Genomic DNA, 25,788 nt, shown 5'->3' with positions numbered 1-25,788 from the left:
AGCTAATTAAATATTGTTCTGGGAAGTCCTTCAATAATCTTCGATTTAGAACTATTTAAAGTGTCATGTTTACATTTTCTCTTATCTATCATGTCCTTCAGTTAACACCTGAGGGGAGGGGCTCTTAGTGTTTTTGAGGCTAGTGCTATCTATCCCTAATGTTTCACAACATGGTAGGTAGGAGGCCAGACTTTGGGATGGTAATGAGATTACCTTTATGCATTTTGTCCTTGTTCTTGTATCTTGGATTGGTTAAAGCCTTTAGAAAGTGGTGATTAAAATGATAGTGTATTCATAGTTTGTTCACTGTTTTCATTTCCTAATTGTTTGGGCAGGCTCACGTTTCTTGTAACTGACACATACTGTTTGGTAGAATTAACTTAGATCTGGGGTAAACATATTTGTATGATTCCTATGGCCTTATAAAATGCTATTTGTTAAGGATACATTCATTGCTATTTTGTTCCTACAGCTAGCCCTTTTTCCAGGGCACAATGATGCCAGCAGATATTAAGAGTAAACCAGAGAATATCAGGAAGGAGAAAAGATGGTCTGTTGGGAAGTGTGACTGTGACAGCAACAAGTGGGAGGATGGTTTTTTGCTGTTTTAGAACATTAAAGTACTTTTCACCTAAAAAGTAGTTTTCTTTGTTGTTGATCAGAGAAAGGCGTGAACTGTGATATCATGTAAGGCAGTGTAGTGTAGCATACACATGGTTGAAATCACTGCTGTGTCACTTAATGTGTGACCTAAGCCTCTCTGAGTCTGTTTCCTGGTGTATGCAGTGGGAATACCAGCATTTACCTGAAGGGCTTTTGTGAGAACTATATTAGGTAAAGTTTAGTTGGGTGCTAAACAGAGTGCCAGGCCTCTCAGAGAAAATGTGAGTTTGTTTTCTTTCTGTTTTGGATTTAGGAACTTTTGGTATCGTTATTAGCTGACACTTGTTCTTAGACTATTGTTAATGGACATGTGCAAATGGGGCAGACGGGATAGTGTTGTGACTTTGGTATGGAATGAGAAGGCACAGTGTATGTTGAAGTACTACTTCTAAGAGATCCTACCAACATCAAGGAAGTTACGCTGAAACACATATTTAGGGGGTATCCTGCCTGGGTTTACCCTTTAAGTCTTTGGTTGCATCTAATAATATTATTTTCCCTGAATTGATATTTAAGGCATTGGAAGCTTTAGAACTAGCAGATTAATAGCCCATTAGTATGAAGTTTTGAGTTTCAGTGAGAGATTATGATCTCTTTCTTAACGCTTATGACTAAATACATGTAGGAAAAGCGCCTTCAGAAGCTTTTCAAATAGCATCAGCAACTGTACTGTTTCGAAGTGTTCAGTAGGAATTGTGAATGGAAAGGCATTTAATTATATTTACTTGGTCATAATATTTATAACTGAGATAACTGTTTAGTCCTATTTCATTTCACATAGGTCTCTGATTTTATTATCATAGGTTAGGTAGAGATGAATAGCATGAATTCTGGAATCAGGCTGCCTGGGGATGAATATCAATTCAACTACTTGCTAACCTTTGATAAGTCACTTTGTTTCCTCAGCTATACAGTAAGGGCAGTAATACCCCACAGGGTTGTGGTGAGGATTAAATGAAATAACACTTGTAAAGTTCTTAGCACAGAGGCCTAGCCCATGCTTTTGGTCTGGTTGCCACTGCTGCAACTCACAAAAAGCTTGAACCTCACAAAAAGCTTTTGGGAGATTGACACTTTCAGTATCTAACATTTATTGCACAAAGCACTGTACAATGTGAAAAATTGAGAAAGATCTCAATGAGATGCACTGTTAAAAATGCGATGTAAAGAAGCTTAACCCCAGTATTGTCATCAAAGCGTGTTTTTAAGCATCAAATAATAGCTGTGATAATAACCATATGCTTAATTTGAACCTATTACTTCGATCATTTCCTTATTCCCAGTCCCAGTTCCCTGTTATGTCAATTTTCTGGAATCAGTTTTTTGTAAATAAATTCATCTAAGAGCATGTTATCTACAGGTAAGGTGTTTGGCTTTAGCCAGTGGAATAAAGTCTAACTTTATTAGAACTTCTCAGGTGTTTAATTAGAATTAATTTGTTGGTCCAGTGGTTAGTTTATCAGGGGAAATATGACCAGTGATAGGCCTGAAAAAGCTTTCAGAGTACGTACACATTTTGATAAGATGAACAGGGAATCAATTCTTGGATGTTCTTCCAGGCTTTTCTGTTTACTGATAATCCATTGCTGTGAAGGAGTTATATTTTATTCTTTGGTCTATTAATTAGTTCAACAAATAGTTTTTGAGTGCATAGTTTATAACGCAGAAGCAATGAAAACAGAGATGATGAATTGGGTATAAACCATGCTCTCAAGCTTGCACTTTAGGAACATTTGCTTATTGTTTGTAACAGTGCATGGCTCTTTTAAAAAATCTTCTCTGCTTTATGATACTTTAATTGATACTTGACTTTTCTATGTTTTACAGTACTTACTATAGCAAATAATTCTCTTGCTTATGAACTTTAGTGGGAAAGAGAGAAGGATCATAGAGATGGCCTTGGAGGACATTGCAATGATAAATTATAGAGATTGTGTCATAAGTATAAAGTAACATGGATATTTATAGATGCACGTTATTTTTCCCACTTGTTCTTTAGTCTGCTAATTGATATCTATCAAAGATTGGCAGATTTAGAATTATGCCCAGGTTTGTCACTTCTGCTTGAAAATAACCTATTGGGGGGGGGGGGGGGGTCGGGCCTGGGTGGCTCAGTTGGTTAAGCATCCAACTTTGGCTCGGGTCATGATCTCGTGGTTTGTGAGTTCAAGCCCTGCATCAGGCTCGGTGCTGACAGCTCAGAGCCTGGAGCCTGCTTCAGATTGTGTCTCCTTCTCTCTCTGCCCCTCCCCTACTTGTGCTCTGTCTCTCTCCCTCTCTCTCAAAAATAAATAAACATTAAAAAAATAAAGTAACCTAGTGAGGTCTAACGACCACCAGTCTTATGAGACATTATCACAGCAGAAAGTTGTCTTCGTCTTCTGTATTGTTTGAAGGATCATCATTAACTTGACTTATGCCAACGTGTTTTTGATGACTAAGAGTTCCTAAAAAGAGCAGTAGCCCTCAGTTATGTGTCCTGGCGACCACAAGTTATGTACTCATTCACTGATTATTGATAGCTTTCATTGTACAGTTGGAATCATTTAGATCAGGGAAACTTTATTGACCAGTAAAGCTTGAAACATGGATGGATGCTGCTTTCTGAATTACAAGTTAAAAAGTGCATTTATCTTCTTATGCATTGAGACAGATGAAGAGCGCTTCCATTGTTAATAAACAGCACTTAATTTTAATCTTTTTTTTCTCATGGTTTCTCATGGTTCTCATGCTTTTCTTACTGTTTTAGTCTGAATTTAGATACCCAGGAGTAGAATTAAAGCCTTTTAAGGTTAAAGGAACTAAAATCCTAATTCAAATGAAGATTATGTAGGTTAAGAAGGAATTGATTCTGTTTTCAATTTTTGGTACCCCACATAAGTATTGTCTTTTAGAGATAAAGAACTGAATGTTAATCTGTGAGGATTAACCCTTAGATTATTGTGAGAATGTGAAATTACATTTCTTTTTTATTGGATTTTTTTCTTTAAAATTTTGATTTTAATTTACAAGGGTTAGGTTACTATTTGCCCCTGTGGGTATATAGGCTGATTTTAGGCGATCTTTGAATAAATATTTACATTTTAATGGTGCATTTATTTTTATATATGGAAAAGTTAACCAGCATGTATAAAACATTTTTAACGAATTTATTGCTTAAAGTGAGGTTAAATTTTAAAAAGTCAATTTAAAGAAAAATAATGGTGAATGTGTTACATGGATATGGCAAAAATCAAAAGGTGATCAAGAGGGACCGAAGCTTGAGAAATATTGCATTAGGTAGTCTTTTTTGTATCTTCTTTCTTCCTCATTGAATCAGAGAGAAGGAAAGATCTTCATTTTATGGAAAAGGAAGTGGGGAAGTAGAAAGAGGACTTGCCCAGAACTGCCTTGTTAGTCTTGGGCAGTCAGCATGCCAAGTAGGGCTCATTGCTCCCAGGCATGTGCTATTTCTAAGTTGCCTTTTTATATTTTTCTTTCCATTTTCTTCTTATAGGGTAGTTCACCTTTTCTGGATCTCTTCTAAAAATTGAAAACTGAAAAATTAGTAATTTCTGAGCACATGTGCAAGCAACCCTTGTTGCTCCTCTTAGGTGATAAATTTTATTTCTGTGTTTTGCTGTGAATAAAGTTAACTTGTTCCATACAGGCATCTTATGTTTATTCATTAAAAATATTTAATGTGAACGTACTATATATGCCTCGTTAATCTTTTTTTTTTTTTTTTTTTTTTTTTTATTTATTTTTGGGACAGAGAGAGACAGAGCATGAACGGGGGAGGGGCAGAGAGAGAGGGAGACACAGAATCGGAAACAGGCTCCAGGCTCCGAGCCATCAGCCCAGAGCCTGACGCGGGGCTCGAACTCACGGACCGCGAGATCGTGACCTGGCTGAAGTCGGACGCTTAACCGACTGCGCCACCCAGGCGCCCCTATATGCCTCATTAATCTTAATAACTACAGGATAATTTTTTTTTAACCTTCATTTAGCTTATAATGTGTTCCAGGCCCTTTGTTAAGCACTTTATATGTCTTATTTTAAGCCACTTGGAAAATAGCCAGTGTTACCTATAGCCTAGAAAAGACACAGGTATTTGAAGGTTTTGTATTAATCATCATAACTAAGTGTTAAAGAATCAAAAAGGGACATTGATAAATGACTGCAGAGTGTTCTGTAATGCAGAGAACAGGTAGGGCATTAGTGGAAAAATAGATACTAGAATTCATTATTTCTGGTTAAAATGAAGTGAAATAGAATTCTAAGGATGAAAAAGATTTTTATTACGTTGGCCTATTACCTTGGTCTTTGTAGAAAATTTGGTTCCAATAGCTGCTTCCCAAGTTTTTGTTCTTTTCATTGTTAATACTTATTAGTCACCACGTAAGCTTCCTAAAACTTAACCCTCATTATCCCACATCTGCTGCTGATCCCTCAAAAATCTGCAGTGCTCCCCAGCGTCCACCAAATTAAATAGGATATCTCACCTGACATTCAACTGAGACTGCTGTTCATAAAGATAAATGTTTAACAATAAGTAGCTAATTTTTGAGCATGTCATTCATTTATCAAATATTATTTGGGGGTGTTTCATATGTCAGGCACATTTATATACATGACCACATCTAATACTTAAAAGAATCTTTCCTAAGGTAGGGTTAGTGCTGTTACCCTTATTTTACATATGAAGAAACGGGCTTAGAGAAGTTAAGTAACCATGAAGGTTCCTACAGTTTGTGGTGGAGCTGGATTTCTAGCCTGAGTCTGCTGGAACGCTGGGACGTACTAACTGCCCTGAAATTTTTAGAATGTTTTGTACATTTTAAAAGGATCTGACTTCCCCAACATTTTCTTCTCTTGGTGCTATCATTCCGATACTTTGCTAACTGCTTTTTTCCCCCTTTCTGTGTAAATGAAGGGAGGGGAGTGTAGCTGTGGGGATGGATCAGTGGGCTTTGAGCCAATAAGCACAGTTCTGGTCACAGCTACAGTACTCGCCCCTTAAGCAGATCTCTCTTGGTGCTGGAAATCACTTCACCTGGATTTTGGTCTTGGCAGTCATCTAAAATCTTCTTCCTCACACTTTGCGTGTTCTATGCTTGCTTACATAAACCATGTAACTTCACACTGGGTTAAACTCCCCTGCTTTAGTGAGGTAGAATTAGGAGTGGGTATACTCAGGTTACCAGTTTGGTTCCTCTTCTGCATAAGACCAACTAAAGGTACAGACAACATACATGTCTTTACTGAGCCTGTAATTTGAGTTTGATGTCTGCAGAAAGCATGTGGATTGGGTACATTTGCCTGATTTCAGCCAAAAGAAATAGGTGTCTCCTCACTAGGGAATAGATGAATAATGACAAAGTGCTTTTTGGAAGAAGGTTTAAACAATGTAACATGGGCTTAATTGCCCAGAGAGCACTGGTAAGTCATTTGGAAGTGCTTTTCCACAGACACATAATATCATAAAGGGAGATATGACTCCTAGACCAGATAATAGCCTGTTTTATCCTAAATGAACTTGAATTATAGTGTTCATGCAAGTAAAGTTAAATCTGTCACCAGCAACTTCATTCTGCTTCTGTGAAAAAGAAGGCATTTCATTTCCAAGGTTATTCATGGGTTAGGTGAACAAGGAGGGTTAGATTCCACTTGCTTGCCACATCAGTTATCCTAAGTCAGGGATTTAGGGAAAGACTTGACAACAGCAGTTTGTCACTTTAGTTATCTGCTCTTCCCATGCCTTCAGGGTCACATTTTCATTGCCACCTTATTCATTGTACTTTGCAGTATTGATATCCAAGATTCTATCACCTACCTCTCAGGATACAGAGTTGATATGCATTGGAGGTCAAGTCCATGTACTCTGAGTATTACTTTCTTATGGCCAATTTTTAAAATAAAGGTTATATTCCGGAGGACTGGGGCATGTAGGAATCAATGAGAAAATGGCATCTGAGGAAATTGACAGGGTTGTAACAAATCCTAGTAGCAGAGATGTTGGTGGAAAGACTGATTCCCATCTTCCCTGTTGCTTCTACTTGGTTCCTACCCCTTGATACAGTGAGGTAAGATTACCTTATATGGTCGATAAGGTAACTCTGTAGGTGCCCTGCCTACCTGGCTGCCTGCTGGGGTCCTTTATAACTAAGGTGACCACATATCCTGGTTTACTTGGGACCATCCCAATGTCCCCATTGTCCCAGTACAATTATGAGCCCTCCTTTCATTCCTAAAAATGTCCTAGTTTGAATGATAAGTTATATGTCCACCTACTCATAATCATAAATTGTTGTGTACTCAAGTAAAACCAAAGCCCTACTCTCTTAGCTTTTCTCATTTACCATTGAATGCCTCTGGTGAGAACACCTCCAAGCCTCTATTCTGTCAGGTCTTTCAGGTGCCACTTTTAGGGTACTGGATTGAGCCTGAGAGGCAGAGTGGTTGATAGTCATTTGTCCCCTCCTTGTCTTCTTATTAGAAGTGGGTGGGGGCAAGCTAACATTAAGAACATGCTATGTCCAGAGGCTAGTAAGTTATCCCTTCCTTACTATATACCTCCTCTTAGAGTTCTTTTTCTGCTGTTCACTTGTATATTCTTCAAAGCCCCCTTTTAAAAAAGTCTTCCTATGGGTTGTTTTTTGCAGTTGATTTTGAGCAAAGATGTTCTGAGGAATGATTCCCTGCTGAGTTGAGATTTTTTTTTTTCCACTTTATCCAAAAGTGGGTGTGATACCGATATTAAACAATTAAACAGGCTTAGTTTTATGGAGTATCTGTCTAGCACCAGAATACATCTGGAGTAAAAGTTGGCCCCTCAAGTGTATAGATTGGCTCTGAGAAAAGTTTTCAGGAATTGTAGTTTCTCAGGTATATGGCCAGTTGGCTCTAGAATGTCTTTCATGTTGTGAAATGACCTCAATAGGGAAGTTTAAAAGATCTGGGTTAGAGTCCAGATTTCACCATTGTCACTGTGATCTTATGCTACTAATATATTATCTCTGTAGAATCATAGAATTTTATTGCTGGAAAAGACTAATGGTCATCTAAATGAAGCCGTTAATTTTACATATAGGGACACAGAGGAGCAAAGAGGTAAAGTGATTTGCCCAGTAGTTTACAACTAGTAAGTAGTACAGTCAGGATTAAAATCTGAATCTGGGTCTTCTGATCTGGTCTCTCAGTAGGGAAAGTCATGAGGTTCTGCATTTATGAAGGACTTTACTCAAGTAAAGTGTTAAACTCTTTAAGTGGCTTCTTCTGCCACTACATTCCATCTGCAGTTTCATTGTCCCTGAACATGGTTGGTCTGATTAAGTTGGAGTGCTCATTATTTTCAAGATGAGTCAGTAGAAATTTTCCAGGTTGGAGGCAGACCGTCACTCTGGCTGAATCTCCAGTTTTAATTCCTTTTTTTTTTTTTTTTTTTTTTTTTTTTTAATGTTTTATTTATTTATTTTTGAGAGAACGCAAGCAGAGAAGGGGCGGGGGTGGGGGGTGGGGAACATGATCCCAAGGGGGCTCTGTGCTGATAGCCTCCAGCCCAAGGCAGTGCTGAAACTCATGAACCATGATATCATGACTTGAGCCGAAGTCCAACCCTCAACCAACTGAGCCACGCAAGCGCCCCTCTCCAGTTTTAATTCTTAGCCTGCCCATACTTTCTTACTTTGGAAAGTCTATTTCCTTCCAAGAACATTACTCAGGAGGAGGAATTTTCTGCAAATTCAGGTGCCTGTCAAAATCTTGTTACACAACTTCTCTCATTCTGAATTTCCATTCAAGTCTTATATCTAAATTTCAGTTGTATCTTTTGTGTTATTTCATAAAGCAAGTACTAATTGGAGCCTCTGAGGATTGTTGTTTTTCTTTCTTTTTTTTTTTTTAATAGGTGTCTGACCCATGTTTGATGGTTTATTGCAGATAACACTAGCTGCCATAGATGGCTGAAGCATGTGTTTTTGCCTTAGACATACTGGCAAGAAGTAACTGAAATTTGCATATTTGGCAACCAGTTTCAAGCAGCCCTTGAGTCTCAGGGTTGATATCTGTTTATACCTGCTTGTGGGTGGGTATTGTGTGCCTTCCTAAAAGGACTAAAAAGCATTGCACCTGCATTGGTTCAACCTTTTTAGAATTGCCCAAAGAAGAGAAAAGACAGCTTTATTATGTTGATAATGTTGCTTGTGCAGGGAGTTTTGCAAAAGCCAAGCAGGCAGTGTTATAATTTAAAAAAAACTAAAAAATCATAAACTACTCAGAATAAACGAGTGTGACACCATCCGGAGAGCATATTGTCCAGGTTAGTTCTGTATGGCAGAAGTGAGATTGGACATGATCTGTGGTCTGCGAGTACTTCACAGTGCATCATACTCATTTAATAGCTTCCTTGTAAAACCTTACTGTTGTTGAGACCCAGGAATCTGTTCTTAGTGTTCTCCTAGCTATTTGAGGAGCTTTTTATTCTTTGACATTTCACTAATTCCATACTTTACTATTGAGAACTTCCTGTTGAATCATGCAAGTCAACAGAATAGGGCACTTAGAAGACAGGCTGCCCGCTTATTCACAGGTTTGTAAAATATCATATATTAATTATAGGAAATTCAGAAAATAAAGAGATACTTAAAGGAAGTATACCACCTACTGAGGATGACCATTTTTGACACATGGGACATATTTTAGTCTTTTTTGTATGAATACATACATATTTATTTTAATTTTTTTATTTTAATGTTTTTTATTTTTGAGAGAGAGACAGAGAGCAAGCAGGGGAGGGGCAGAGAAAGAGGGAGACACAGAATCAGAAGCGGAAGCAAGCTCCGGGCTCTGAGCTGCCAGCACAGAGCCCGATGCGGGGCTTGAACTCACAGAACACGAGATCATGACCTGAGCTGAAATCGGCTACTTAACCCACTGAGCCACCCAGGCGCTCCTGCATACGTACATATTTAAAAAATAAAATTGGGGGCGCCTGGGTGGCTTAGTGGGCTAAGCGGCCGACTTCGGCTCACGTCATGATCTCGTGGTCCGTGAGTTCGAGCCCTGCGTCAGGCTCTGTGCTGACAGCTCAGAGCCTGGAGCCTGCTTCAGATTCCGTGTCTCCCTCTCTCTGACCCTCCCCCGTTCATGCTGTCTCTCCCTGTCTCAAAAATAAATAAAACGTTAAAAAAAATTTTTTTTTTAAACAAAAAAATAAAATTGGAATTAGGTCATCTCTGTTGTTTTGTAACTTTTTTCTTAATATTAACATGTTTGTGTATGTCATTGAATATTCAAAAGCAGGGTTTTTCAATCTCAGCAGTATTGACATTTTGGGCTGGGTAATTCTTTGTGATGGGGGCTGTCCTGTGCATCGTAGCTGTTTAGCAGCGTCCATAGCCTCTAGCCAGTACATGCTCGTAGCAGCTCCCCAGTTATGATGACCAAAAATTTCTCCAGGCATTGCCAAATGCCCCAGGTGGAGGATCACCCTGGTTGAGAACTACTGTCTAAATGAAAACTTCTTGGACCCTTTGATCTCAGGACCTGTTTATGTTCTTAAAAATCATCAAAGACCTCAGAGAACTTCAGTTTATGTAGGCCATTTTTACCAATTTTTATTACATTAGAATTTAAAGCTGGTGAAGTTTAAAAACTCATTTCTTTGAGAATGGAAATAATAAACCTTATATTAATAATATTTCAATGAAAGATAATTATTTTCCAAAATAAATAGAAGAGTAGCATTATTACCTCTTTCTGACTCTTAAAAATGTTTCCAACTCTTTAATGTGATAATAGACATTATGAGGGCATTCATAGTTAATCTGCTATGAAATGTTGGTTTAGCTGACATATATGAAGAAAATTCAGCCTTACACAGATATGTAATTAGAAAAGGGGAAAGTATTTTAATGCCTTATCAGATAACAATATATTCTTCTTTGAGACTGTATCAAAACTTGACAAGTGGAAGTTTTTTTGTTTTTTTTTTTTTAATGTTTATTCATTTTTGAGAGAGAGAGAGAGAGAGAGTGAGAGTGCATGTATGCTAGGAGAGGGGTAGGGGGAGACAGAATCCCAAGCAGGCTCTGCACTGACAGCAGAGAGCCCAACATGGGGCTCGAACTCAAAAACCAGGAAATCATGACCTGAGCCCAAATTGGATACTTAACTGACTGAGCCACCCAGGCGCCCTGACATGTGGAAGTTTCTTAAAGATTAGTTGCAGTGTAGAATCTGAAATCATGTCAGAGAGCTTTTCATAGTCTGTACATTAAAATCCATTAGTCTGTCTTTAAGGCCTTCCTGTGGCTTTTCTTGAAAAATTGGAAGATTGGGCAACCTTGAGCCTCCGTTTCTCTATGGCAGTAACTGGGTGGAGCTGAGTAGTGTCTTGTTCTTTAAAAAGGGTTGTAGGTCTCCAGTCTGCCTTTTATTCTGGCAGTTTCATTCATGTGCTTTGCTGCTTGGCCCCTGTTATATTTGAGAAGCTGAATTGTATCATGGTAAGGAGCTCCGTCTCTGGAGCCAGATTACCTGGATTCAGCTCCCAACTCCTACTCTTGATTGCTGTGTAACTTCAGGTTATGTAGCTTTTCTGCAGTGTTATCTGGATAACAAGGACAACAATACACCTACTTCATAAGATTGTTAAAAGGATTAGGAGAGCCCTACACATTGGTTTTTAACATCATGCATCAATCATTTGGGAAGATATTGGTTCACTGAGTTACGCAGATTTTCCAAATCTTGACGCATTTTATTATACATTTTAAGAAATCGTATTTGTTAATATTACCACCAACCTCATCAGAAAAGTCCTTTAAGTATTGAGAAGTAGTCAAGCTCACCGTGGTGAATACAAGTTTTTGTTTTTTAAATATGGAATGGTTCACGAATTTGCCTGTCATCCTTGCACAGGGGCCATGCTAATCTTCTCTGTATTGTTCCAGTTTTAGTGTATGTGCTGCTGAAGCGAGCACTGATTACAAGTTTTCCAAAAATCTTGTTTTCACTTGAAAGCTTGAACTTTATCATTGGCTACAAATACTGCCAGTTGTTTTCCTTGAAATGACAAACTCATCGTGTTCATTTTTGAGCAAATATGTGCCACATACCCAACTCTGAATAGCCAGAGTTTGTCAGTTGTTTCTTAAGTATATGGTGTTTGATGAAAAAAGCAGCCCGTTCAGCTCACAATGCAAACTGTCACATATGTGCTTTTCCACAAAATAATCATTGTTCTTTGGTGTGGAGTGGAAGTGTTTTATGTGTGCTTTCCATTTCATCATACATAGTATTAAGATGTATACTCTGGTTGAAATTTGGTAAAATTATTTTCACAGCTTTGGGCCACCTGGGTGGCTCAGTCGGTTAAGTGTCTGACTCTTGAGCTCGGCTCAGGTCATGATCTCACAGTTCGTGGGGTCAAGCCTCACATTAGGCTTTGCTCTGACAGTGCAGAACCTGCTTGGGATTCTGTCTCTTCTCTCTCTCTGCTTCTCCGCCGGCTCGTGCACTGTCTCTTTCAAAATAAATAAACTTAAAAAATTATTTTCAGAGCTTTATCAAGGACATTCCTAAATGAAATTGACATTGGTCTTTTTTACTGCAAGTCTGTGGCAGTTAAGGATACACTGATGACTAGTAGTTTGCTGTACTGCCTTGATTGTCACTAAGGCACCAGTAATTTTACAAAACACCATGCTTTTGCACATCACCATCAAGTACAATGTCAATACAGTGAAAAAGGCAAATAACATTTGACTGTTATTGTGAAAATAGTTTTGACTTTGTAGACTTCCTGGAATTCATGGAACACATTCATTCTATTTTTTTGCTTTTATTGCAATTCTTATAGTGCAACCTTTGAGATATTTTGTTTTTTTAAATTTTTTTTCCTAGAATAAAATCTTAGAAATGAGATTCTAGGTTAAAGGGTATGAACTTTTTTATACTTATAAAATACATTTAATATATATTTGCCCTCCAAGATGGTTAAACTAACTTATTCATACTTGTACCAGTTTATTATGAGACTGCATCATGGCTGTTGCTGGGCATCATTTAATTTTTGCCAATTAAGTCAGTATGTGAAAAATACTATCATTTTAAAAACTTACTACTACTTCAGTTCACATATAACTGGCCTTGATTATTAGTGAGGCTGAATATTTTTATCTTAAGTTTGGGCCATTTTGTAGTCTTTCTGTAGGCTGATTACAGCACAACTGATTAGGTTGCAACTTTCCTTGCTAATATAGTCACATTCTCCTAATACCTTTTGAGATTAATCTCTAGTTACCCTGTTTGCATTTGGGTTTGTTTCAAATCTCAGCCTCAGATTTAGTGCCCCTCTCATGGAGGCAGATAGTAAAGGTATCTGATAATTATTTTCTGAATTTCAGAAGTTTGAACCCTTTTTGACTTTTGTCATAATTTAAGGGGTATCACCTGTGCTATTACTTAACTTTTTTTTAGTTGACTCTTAATACTTGAAACTATATTACTATAATGTCTATCAAATCATAGGATTTATGTGCTATTTTTTCCTAGTAAACATTAATATACATACTTGTTAAAATCATTTTCTACTGTCTGAAGTTATTCAGTGGCCTCTGCTTGCCACACTTTAGGAAGAGCAGGAACTTTGGAATCAGACATTCTCAATTTGAATCCCACTATACCTCTAACTGGTGGTGTGTTCAGTGATAGGTGAGTTTGCCTCTTTGTGCCTCAGTTTCTTTCCTGGCAAATTGGAGATGTTGGAGAATATGATCTCTTAGGTGTCATCCAACTCAATTCTGTGATTCTGGTGTAAAATATTTGTAGATTCCTCTCTCTCTTTCAGCTCAGGCATTAGAGGCATTGTCTAGGGATTAGTGTGCTAATTTAGGATTTTAAAACCTTAGCTCTATTAAACTCTACTGCTGCTGGTCACTTAATTTTACAGAAACCATTTAATGGGATCCTAGCTGTCTAGTTAGGGTGTTACTGCTACTGTAATTCCTGCTCCCTGTTCAATGTGAAGTGCTTCATTCAAAGCTTCCATCATTGAGGCAAGTCAGTGCCTCACTTTTCGCATCTTTAAAATGGGGATAATGTTTCTGCCCTACTTACCTAATTGGAGATGTAGAAAAATGAGGTAATATGCAGATCAGTGGGCTCAGCTTTCAGGACAAGAGTACTAGGTAAGGGCAGGGTATCAGCAGAAGTTATTACCAACAGATGTTATCCCCCGCTGTGGCTACTTCTATAGTGAAGAGCGACACTCCTTATCTCTCCATACTCACCTGCACCTGCCATTTGATTTTTTTATCCCTGATTTTGGAAGTGCCACTGGACCCCAGTTTTGTGACCTTGGGCAAATCACCCAATCTTAACTTATCCCTGGGCTAAATGAAGCCTGCACTGAGGCCTGCATTCAGCCTACAAAATCAGGTTGCTTGCTTTTGTTGAAAAATTGGAAGATCAGGCAACCTTGAGCTTACTTACATTTCTGTATGGCAATAGCTGGCTGGAGCTGAGTAGTGTCTTGTTTTTTATTTTATTTTATTTTATTAAAAAAATGTTTTTAATTTTATTTATTTTTATTTTTTATTTATTTATTTTTTAATGTTTTATTTATTTTTGAGACAGGGAGAGACAGAGCATGAACAGGGGAGGGTCAGAGAGAGGGAGACACAGAATCTGAAACAGGCTCCAGGCTCTGAGCTGTCAGTACAGAGCCCGATGCGGGGCTCGAACTCACCAACCGCGAGATCATGACCTGAGCCAAAGCCAGCCACTTAACTGACTGAGCCACCCAGGCGCCCCAATGTTTATTTATTTTTAACAGAGAGAGACAGACAGACAGATTCAGAGACAGAGCATGAGTGGGGGAAGGGGGAGAGAGAGGGAGACACAGAATCTGAAGCAGGCTCCAGGCTCCGAGCTGTCAGCACAGAGCTGGACGCAGGGCTCGAACTCACAGACTGCGAGATCATGACCTGAGCCAAAGTCGGACGCTCAACCAACTGAGCCACCCAGGTGCCCCGTGTCTTGTTTCTTTTAAAAGGATTGTATATTCTCCAGTCTGCCCTTTATTCTGGCAGGTTTTATTCATGTGCTTTGCTGCCTGGCCCCTGTTGTATTTGAGAGGCTGAATTGTATCATGATTAGGGGCTCCATCTCTGGAGCCAGATTACCTGGATTCAGCTCCCAGCTCCTACTTTTGGTTGCTGTATATCTTCAGGTTATTTAGCTTTTCTGTAGTTTTATCTGAATAATAAGGACAACAATACCTATTTTATAGGGCTGTTAAGAGCATTAGAAGAGATACTACAAACATGTAAAACTCTTAGGGTAGTCCCTGGCCTGGAGCAAATTTAGCTGAAGTTAGCTATTGTTGGAGTTTAAGTAGTATATAATGGGCTAACATTTCTGTAGCTCTTACTGTGTATCAGGCAATCATCCAAGCCTTCCACATAACTCTATCTCATTAATCCTACCATAATACTATAAAACTGGTGGAGTTGTTTTCTCAGTTTTGCAGACGAGAGGATACAGTTGAGAGAGGTTAAGTACCCTGCCTGGAGGCACACAGCTAGTATGTGGTAGCAACATTGGGAGTTGAACCTATGCACTTGTATTCTAAGGCTGTGGTCTTGAATGTTGTGCTGCCTCATGCTACATCTACCTTTAAAATAGGTCTAATTATACAAGTGGCAAGCGCAGGTAAATGGTGATTATTGCTTTTAATGTTTTTGTAAGTGATTTGAGGAGGGTATGCATATCAGTATCCCGAATTTGTATATGACATTCATATATAAATGCCCTTCAGGTAAGTGAAATGCCAAACCAATAAGGATAAACTGCAGGCAACTCTTTTTGTCTGGGTGGAGTGAGTGAGCAGAAGAGTGATAACTGACTTTCCTCAAAGTAGGTAAATATAAACTAGTACATGAAGGAAAATAACAGACTGCTTGATGTGCTTCAAGATATTCAGTAAGGACCTGAGAGTCACCTTAGTGTCTTATTTGAAGGTCAAAAAGGCCAGCAAACATTTCAAACTCATTAGCATAGCTCTTACTTAAAAACAAAATAAAACAAAATAACAGGTGTTGGTGAGGATGTAGAAAAGTTGGAAGTCTTGCACATTGCTAGTGGGAATGTAAAATGGTACAGCCACTGTGGAAAACAGTATGGTAGCTTCTCAGAAAAGTAAACATGGAATTGACATATGATCCAGGAATTTCATTTATGGGTGTAGACCCCAAATAATTGAAAGCAGGAAATTGAACAGATACTTGTACACTCATGTTCATAATAGCATTATTCACTAGAGCCAAAGGGTGGGAGCAAGCTATCACCCATATGTGGTGTATACATAAACTAGAACATTATTCAGCCTGAAAAAGGAAATTCTGACACATGCCACAGCATGGTGAACCTTGAAGACATTATGATGAAATAAGCCAGTCATAAACGGACAACTTTTGTATGAGTCCATTTATATGAGGTACCTAGAATAGTTGAATTCATAGAGACAGAAGTCATGTCTCTAGAGTTAGAATCGTGGTTGCCAGCAGGGAGGAGGAAGGCAGGAATGGAGAATTATTATTTACTGGGTACAGAGTTTCAGTTTGGGAAGATGAAAAAGTTCTGGAGATGGGTGGTGGTGATGGTTGCCCAATAATGTAAAAATGTGAATGTATTTAATGGCACAAAACTCTACACTTAAAAATGGCTTAAAAAAAATAAAAGCCAGCAAAATGCTAGGCACCTCTAGGCAAAAAAAAAAATGGGAGACAAAATGGAAAATGCTTTTCTCCTGTGTAATGAATGCTGTAGGGCAGATTCACTTGAAATTCTAAGTAGTGGTCTGGCCTCTGCACTTTGGTAGGAGGGATACAACTTGGTTTTAGGCTCCAGGCCTAGCCATGTCTCTCTGATTCTCATCTGGAAAAAAGGGTTGTGTAATCTTTACCTCACAAGCAAAGATGTGTGTGAATGAACGTCTATACAAATGCTAATTATTTTCAACTTTGGAAAAATAGCAAAGCAGACTTTATTTCCCACTCACTGATGTGGCTGGGCTGTGTGGCACACAGGCTCTGCCTCTGTGTCTTCACGCTGCCTCTTAGAGCTCAGGAGAGGGATGGTCCATACAAAAAGAGGTTTGGCGTCACAAAGCAGCGGTTACATTATGCGCACTGAAAAGGAGTAAATAGGCTGAAAAGAAAGCCAGGCGGAATAATTTTCCTCTAGTCCTTGCAAGTTAAAAAGGAAAAAAAACCCAAAAACAAAAACAAAAAAACAACTGCAGCAACATAAAAGGGTATTAAGTAAAATTGCTATTTCCAAGAAGTAACCTCTGTTAGCCATTTTGCATCTGTCCTTCCATGTACAAATTTGTGTATGTTTTTCTTTCATTAAAATGTATCGGGGTGCCTGGTTCAGTCAGTAGAGCATCCGACTCTTGATTTCGGGGTTGTGAGTTTGAGCCCCATGTTGGGTGTAGAGATTACTTAAAAATAAAATCTTAAAAAAAATGTATCATGCTATTCATACCCTTATGCTACCTAGAACAAGAGTTGGAAAGATAAGGACAAATTCATGAATGATATGTGTAAGAAACTAGAACATTTTGAGGGGTATATATACCTAACATATGGCACACTGGCTAAGTGGTTTTATATGTATTTTCTCAATACACACAACAGCCCTGTGAGATAGTTGGTATTTTTTTCATTTTACAATCATAAAACTGAGGTTAGAGAAGTAGAATAACTTACTCAAGGACACGTGGATGGTGTGCTCAGACACTTTTATTCCAGAGCTTGTACTTCATGTACCCTTCTGTAGCACCACCTTTGCTGCCTATCAGAGATGAGACCCTGGATCTAATCCCATTCTGTTTGGTTTTTTAAAGAAAATAGTGTTTTGAATAGTTAATACAGTCACACTTTAAAAAAATTTTTTTTCATGTTTATTTATTTTTGAGAGAGAGAGAGAGAGAGAGACAGAGCGTGAGTGGTGGAGGGGGCGAGACAGGGAGACACAGAATCTGAAGGACGTTCCAGGCTCTGAGCTGACAGCACAGAGTCCAACACAAGGCTCGAACCCACAAACCGTGAGATCGTGACCTGGGGAGAAGCCAGATGCTTAACCAACTGAGCCGCCCAGGTGCCCCTTACACTTTTTTAATCCATGATTATTCCATGTCAGTACAGACAGAACTGCCTCATGTTTTTTGTCTTTTTTTTTTTTGGCATCATAATACATGGTACATACATGAACAATAAGCTGGTTTTTGCATTTTTATTGTGGTAAAATATACATAACACAAAATTTACCATTTTAACCATTTTTTTAATTTAAAAAATTTTTTTTAAGTTTATTTATTTTTGAGACAGAGAGAGACAGAGCATGAACAGGGGAGAGGCAGAGAGAGAGGGAGACACAGAATCTGAAACAGGCTCCAGGCTCTGCACTGTCAGCACAGAGCCCGACGCGGGGCTCGAGCTCACGGACTGTGAGATCATGACCGGAGCCGAAGTCGGATGCTTAACCGACTGAGCCACCCAGGTGCCCCTCATTTTAACCATTTTTTTTTTTTTTTTAATTTTTTTTTTTCAACGTTTTTTATTTATTTTTGGGACAGAGAGAGACAGAGCATGAACGGGGGAGGGGCAGAGAGAGAGGGAGACACAGAATCGGAAACAGGCTCCAGGCTCCGAGCCATCAGCCCAGAGCCTGACGCGGGGCTCGAACTCACGGACCGCGAGATCGTGACCTGGCTGAAGTCGGACGCTTAACCGACTGCGCCACCCAGGCGCCCCTAACCATTTTTAACTGTAATGTACAGTTCACTTGCATAAAGTACTTCACACTGTTATACAATCATCATTACTATCCATCTCCAGAACTTTTTCATTTTGCAAAATTGAAACTGTTCTTATTATATAACAACTCCGCATTGTCCCGCTACCCCCCACCCCAACCTCAGCCGCTGGCCCCTACCATCTACTTTATGTCACATTAAAACAATAATTTTAACCAGACTTCTATTGATGGATTTTTAAATGGTTTAGTCTCTTGCTCTTCAACAATGTGCTGCAGGAGTAATTGATCCTGAGTTTCAGAATGCTCTCTCAGTTCCTTCCTATGCTTGGCTGACTTTCTGAGGAAGCCCAAAGCAAATCCTTTTTCCTTGTGGGCCTTAGCTTTTCTGAGCTATAAAATAAGAAGAATGTTAAATAATTACTTTTGTTACAGTATGGTGTGAGGGCTTATATAGTTTCTGCTTATAGCTCAGGATCCGTTGAGAAAGAGTACTTTTTAAGTATAGTTTTTCTGTAACTACAAAACTGCTGCCACAATGTGATTATAGTACATTTAGGGATGAGTTAGTGAGTTTAATGCAGAATTAAATCAACCCAATAAGACCAGCATCAGAGTAGCTATGTTCTTTTGGGGTTCTCAGATGGATTGAAGCTAGGCAAGCGTCTGTGAGGAAACCAGGCCTAGAAGCCCTGTCCTCTGCTTGTCCCTTGCCTGGTACTAGTGCCAAGCAGAAAGTCCTTGCCTTCCTAAGAGGTCCCTGTGCTCCTTCCACAGAAGCCCTAGAGAGACTGGGGCCAACCTCACAGAAGCACTTGACTGCCAGGCTCACAGAGCCAGCTTAAAGGATCGGACTCTTCACTTCGATTCTTTGCAGGTCCGACAGTCTCTGTGCATGGAACCATGTAATTAATCTCTGCTTCCCCCCCCCCCCCCCCAGTGTTTGTTTATTTTTGACAGAGTGCAAGTGGGGGAAGGGGCAGAGAGACCGGGTAGAGGATCCAAAGCAGGCTGTGAGCCCACGTAGGGCTTAAACTCACAAACTGCGAGACTGTAACCTGAAGTCGGATGCTCAACCGACTGAGCCATCCAGGTGCCTCATCTCTGCTCTTTTGAATTGATTAGATGATTCACAGAGAGAGAACTATAGAGTTTTTTCAGGTTCTGAACTGATTTATCCTTATTTTAACAGCCATCCTTTGCTTTGTGGGGGGTGGGCGGGGGCAGAGAATTGGCCACAGCTGTTGCTGTTATTCTTTCTCTACTGGCTTCAAAGCAGCCCAGCAATTTCAGGTGATGCCTCAGTTTGCACCACTGTGATTTTGCCAACACATGGTTGAAAAGTATTGTGTTGGCACAGAGCTCTTAATACCTTGCCTAAGGAAATATGTGTGTGCGTGTGCGTGTATGTGTGTGTTGGCCGGGAAGAGGTGCACCTTACATCTTCTGACATTAACCTTGAGGGCAAAGTAGAAGCAGGCCTTGCCATAGCCATAATTTCTGCCTCAGTGATTCCAATCTCTTATGGACTTGGGCTGTCATCATCATGGCGAGTAGTAAGGACACATCGTTTTAAATGGTCCCAAGGCATTCTACAAATAACCATGCATTTTAAATTACTAAATTTGGCAAAAGTAAATCATTCTTTAAATGTCTAGAACGAACACTGAAGATAATGCTGTTTGGATGATGGGGGATGACCCTTAGCTGAGAATGGTTATGTCTTTGAGTGCATAGATGTAGATATTATTTTCTTGTTTATTAAACTTTTTTTTTAGAGCTACTCTAACTCAGGAGAGGCTGTGCTGCCTTGCATAGGGTCTGAGTAAATAAATAGAAGTGCTACCAGTTTTTCCTTTGCCATGAGTATCCCAGCCCATCCTAGAGAGTTTTGTTTTCTTTTTCTATCATGAAAATTTTAAAAATCCAAAATGTTTTGGGGCACCTGGGTGGCTCAGGCAGTTAAGTGTCTGACTCTTGATTTCGGCTCAGGGCATGATCTCACGGTACAAGTTCAAGTCCCACATCAGGCTCTGCTCTGGCAGTGTGAAGCCTCCTTGGGATTCTCTTTTTCTCTGCCTTTGTACTGTGCATGCTCTCCCTCTCTCTCAAAAATAAACATTAAAACCAAAACAAAATAAAAACTTAAAAAATCCAAAATGTTTTATTTTATGGAAATGTTCAAGCACTCACAAAAGTATAGTATACCCATCCATAATAAGTACCAACATTGGGTGCCTGGGTGCCTCAGTTGGTAAGCGTCTGACTTTGGCTCAGGTCAGGATGTCCTGTTTCATGAGTTTGAGTCCCACATCGGGTGAGCTCAAGCCCCACTTCCAATGAGCACAAGCCCTGCTTCAGGTGAGTCCCTCTTCTCTCCCTCTTTCTCTCTCTCTCTCTTTCTGCACCTCACTCACTTGTGCTCTCTCTCTCTCTCTCTCTCTCTCAAAAAAGAAAAAAGAAAAAAATTACCAACATTTTATTAATCACCTATCCTGCGGTGCTTGGCTGGCTCGGTGAGTAGAGCATGTGACTCTTGATCTCAGGGTTGTAAGTTTTAGTCTCATGTTGGGTGTAGAGATTACTTAAAAATAAAATCTTAAAAATCACCTATCTCCCCCACTTTTTTTTTTTTTAATGTATATTTATTTTGAGAGGGAGAGAGAGAATCCCAAGCAGACTCTGTACTGTCAGTGTAGAGCCCAACCTGGGGTTTGATCCTGAACTGTGAGATCATGACCTGAGCCGCAAACTCAACCTACTGAGCCACCAGGCGTCCTCCCCCACCTTTTTTCTGTAATATTTTAAAGGAAATTCCAGACATACTATTTCACCTACCTTAGTATGTATGCATCCCTAACTGATAGCCACTTTTTTGTTTTTTAACAGCACCACAGTATCATTGTTATACTTAAATTTTTTTTTTTAACATTTATTTTTGAGAGACAGACACAGCACGTGAGCAGGGGAGGGGCAGAGAGAGGAGACACAGAATCTGAAGCAGACTCCAGGCTCTGAGCAAGCTGTCGGCACAGAGCCCGACTCAGGGCTCGAACCCACAAACTGTGAGATCATGACCTGAGCCAAAGTCTGATGCTCAACTGACTGAGCCACCCAGGTTCCCCGATATGCTTTAGAGATGTAACAATATTGGGGCACCCAGCTGGCTCAGCTGATAGTGTGACTCTTGATCTCAGGATTATGAGTTCAAGCCCCACGTTGGGCATGGACCCCACTTAAAATTAAAAAAGAGATGTAACAATATTTCCTTGATACCGTAAAGCATAAAGAAAAGTATAGAAATGAAGAGAGTAATGTATAGAATTGTTAAATAGCTATATTGTACACCTGAAACTAATATAATACTGTATGTTAATTATACTGGAACTTAAAAGAATTTTTTAAATAGATACCAATTGGATTTGACAAAATGTTGACAATTTGTTAAATTTGCTTATAGTCTGTTTTTATTTTTTTTAAAGAAACAAAACTTTACAGGTACAATTGAAGTCCTCTTTAGTATATGTGTGTTTATCAACAAACTATATGGTATTATTTTGTATAGTTAAAAATATGTACTTAATGTTATCTTTTACATATCCTTCTGAAACTTGCTTTATTACTTTATTACTTTATTACTTGCTTTATTTACATATCCTTCTGAAACTTGCTTTATTGCCATTAGGTTTTCAAGATTTATGTTGGTACACATATATCTAGTTCATTTTAACTGCTGTATGTTGTTCTGCTTGGTTTAGATTTAATTTGTATTTGTATTCCAATGGAATTTATTAGTTTATATATTGATGGATATTTGTATTATTTAGAATTTCGTTGTTTGCTATTGTAAACAGTGATGCAGTGTACATCCTTGTACATTTCCTTGTGTCACTTTGTAAGAACTTATTTAAATTATAATTTGCATTTTCCTGATGACTATAGAGGTTGAGATCCTCTGTAATATCTTTTGGCTATTTTGGTTGTCCTCTTCTGTGAGTTATCATATTTGCCTCTTTTCCTAATGGTTTTAAAAATTGATTTGTAGGAATTCTTTGTATAAGCCACTGTCCATTTTGTGTATTGCTAGAATCTTTCAATTCAGGGAGTCTTTTCCTGGTCCCTGTTTCTGGTCTCTCAGTTTACTATAGTTTGGTTGGCCTCTGTTTTTATTCCTATGCTCCCCTGTTTTATTCTAACTTGTACATTTTTCAGTTATGTTACCAAGGTAGAGAATCCCTTCAGTTGTCCATTAGGTGAACTGCTTTGTCATTTATGGTTAATTTTTTGTTCTATAAGGCAGGCAACCTAGAGTAGTGATTAAGAATGGAGGCTATAGAGTCTTAACTGCTTGCTTTTGAATCTCAGCTCAACCACTTTACTTACTGTGCGACCTTGGTAAGTTACTTAACCCTCTTGTATTTGACTTTATAATCTATAAAACCCACGAGGGCAGAGCTGTTATGATCCCAGTTTTTTTTTTTTTTTTTTTTTTTTGATGAAACTCAGGCTTAGGGAGATTAGATTAGAAACGTGAGTAAGTAGAAGAAACATGTGGGCTTCTTTATCTTTTGAGTTTCCACTTTTGATAGAGACATGGGCACAGAGAAATATTTCTGTAACACAGGATACACAGGAGCAAGAGCTATGATAGGTACCTGACCTGTGACTTCAGTGTTGGGAAAAAACAGAGTAGGAACTATGGAGAAGTAAAGTGCCCACTGCCTGTATGAATCTATTATTAGGGTAAAAAACTCCTTTGTGTCACTATTCATTAAAACAAAACAACAAAAACCCAAACCTTTATTTTTTTTTGACTTTAACTTATAAGAGATTTGAATTTTTTAAAAAGATTTTAAATCATCTCTACACCCAAAGTGGGGCTTGAATTCACAATCCTAAGATCAAGAGTCCCATGCTCCAGTGACTGAGCCATCCATCCATCCTAAGATATAGAATTTAGATAACCATCCCAGGCCAGAGAATTCATAGTTGAAATAGGCAAATCATAAACACAGAACACAAGGCCACACTTAAGGGATCAGTTTGGTAGACAATGAAACACTTTGGAGGATGACACAGAACTTGATTTGGACCAACAATGAAAGAAAGAAGGAACCCAAGCAGCAGAGGCAACTTCTTTCTAGGGGAGGGAGAATAAATTTGACTTGGCTACTGTATCTTCTATTGATTTTTAAAATTACATTATAAAAGGAAACATGTTTCTGGCAAAAGGTCAAGTACTACAGGAAGGTGTAAAGTAAGAATTAAAATATAAGATATAAAATTTCTCGAGTCAACAAAACTAAAAGACAGTCTGTGTGGGAGAAGATATTTGCAAATGACATATTTAACAAGAGGTTAGTATCCTAAATCTATAAAGAACTTATCACACTCAACACCCAACAACTAAATAATCCAGTTACGAAATGGGCAGAAAACATGAACAGATATTTTTCCAAAGAAGACATCTAGATGGCTAACAGACACATGAAAAGATGCTTAACATCACTTTCAGCAGGGAAATACAAATCAAAACCATGATTAGATACCACCTCACACAGGTCAGAATGGGCAAAATTAACAACACAGGAAGCAACAGGTGTTGGCGATGGTGTGGAGAAAAAGGAACTCTCATGCACTGTTGGTAGAAATGCAAACTTGTGCAGCCACTCTGGAAAACAGTATAGAAGGTCCTCAAAAAGTTAGAACTATCCTACGTTCCAGCAAGTGCACTACTAGGTATTTACCCAAAGGATACAGAAATACTGATTGAAATGGTCACGTGCACCCCAATGTTTAGAGCAGAATTATCAACAATAGCCATATTATGGAAACAGCCCAAATTCATTGACTGATGAATGGATAAAGATGTGTATATATTTATGTACAGTGGGATATTTACTCAGCCGTCAAAAAGAATGAAATATTACATTTGCAACAAGATGTATGGAGCTAGAGTGTATTATGCTAAGCGAAATAAGTCAGTCAGAGAAAGACAAATACCATATGATTTCACTCATGTGGAATTTAAGAAACGAAACAGATGAACATAGGGGAAGGGGGGAAAAAGAGAGGGAAGAAAACTATCAGAGACTCTTAACTATAGAGAACAAACTGAGGGTTGGTTGATGGAGGGAGAAGGGTGAGGGATGGGCTAAATGGGTGATCCATATTAAGGAGTGCCCTTATTGTGATGAGCACTGAGTGTTGTATGTAAGTGATTAATCACAAAATTCTACACTTGAAACCAATTTTACCACACATGTTAACTAAAATTTAAATAAAAAGCTTGAAATAAAAAATAAAATATAAAAGTTTCCCAATAATATAAACCCAAAAGAATTAAAAACAGAGACTTGAACAGATATTTGCACATCCATGTTCTTAGCTACATTATTCACAATAGCCAACAGGTGAAAACAACCCAAATGTCCATCAGTGGATGAATGGATAAACACAATATGGTGTGTGTGTATGTGTATAACAGAATATTAGCCTTAAAAAAGAATGGAATTCTGGTACATGCTATAGTATGGATGAACTTTGAAAATATTATGCAAAGTGAGTAAGATAGACACAGAAAGACAACTGTTGTATGGTTCCACTTGTATGAGTTAGCTAGAACAGTTAAATTCACAGAGGCAGAAAGTAGAATGGTAGTTACTGAGGGCGGGGAAAGTTATTGTTTATTAGGTACAGAGTTTCAGTTTGGGATGATGTAAAGATTCTGGGGATGGATAGTGGTGATGGTTCCACAACAGTGCAAATACAAAGAATGTGCAAGTATACGGTGTAAGTATATAGAATTGTATACTTAAAATGGTTAGAATGGTAGATTTCATGTTTTATGAATTTTACCACAGTAAAAACGTCTCCCAACTCTAGTCTGGAGATGGTGTCCAGTATAAACAGTTTCTTTTATAGATATATAGATAGGCAAATACAAACATAGATATGCAAGTATGAGCATATTAGTTCTGCTCTTTGGGGGCACTCATTTAGGTGCTTGGAGACTCCACAGTAAATAAATTGACAAGGATCCTGCAGTCCTGGGGTTTTTAAAATTTTTGTTTTACACAGAATGCATTTTGGTACACATACTGTTTTACACCTTATCTTCCCCCTGCACAAAGACCTTTGGACATCTTTCCAAGTTCTAGATTTACTGATTTCATGGCTGCATGGTATGCCCTTGTATGGGTGTGCTATAATTTGTGGCTGTTGTATTGAATGGAGAAGGGGAAGAAGAGGAATAGAGATTGCTGTGGTTTGCTGCTCATGTTTGCCCCTGTTGTAACTTAATTTTTATTAGGAGACTAA

General features: G+C 38.6%; 1 protein-coding gene and 1 non-coding gene across 5 annotated transcripts in view; one reads left to right on the top strand and one right to left on the bottom strand.

Moving 5' to 3' along the window:
• Positions 1–25,788, top strand: part of DCAF5 (DDB1 and CUL4 associated factor 5) — a 106,929-nt gene that overhangs the window by 2,808 nt on the left and 78,333 nt on the right. The gene's annotated exons all lie outside the window — the stretch shown is intronic.
• On the bottom strand, positions 11,521–11,627 carry LOC132670482 (U6 spliceosomal RNA). Its single transcript, XR_009606720.1, has one exon. It is a non-coding gene; the product is annotated as a U6 spliceosomal RNA (small nuclear RNA).

The sequence above is a fragment of the Panthera onca genome, chromosome B3 (assembly GCF_046562875.1).
Source record: "Panthera onca isolate mPanOnc1 chromosome B3, mPanOnc1 haplotype 2, whole genome shotgun sequence".
In the NCBI taxonomy this organism is placed as follows: domain Eukaryota; kingdom Metazoa; phylum Chordata; class Mammalia; order Carnivora; family Felidae; genus Panthera; species Panthera onca.
This window is presented reverse-complemented; position numbering and strand designations above follow the sequence as displayed.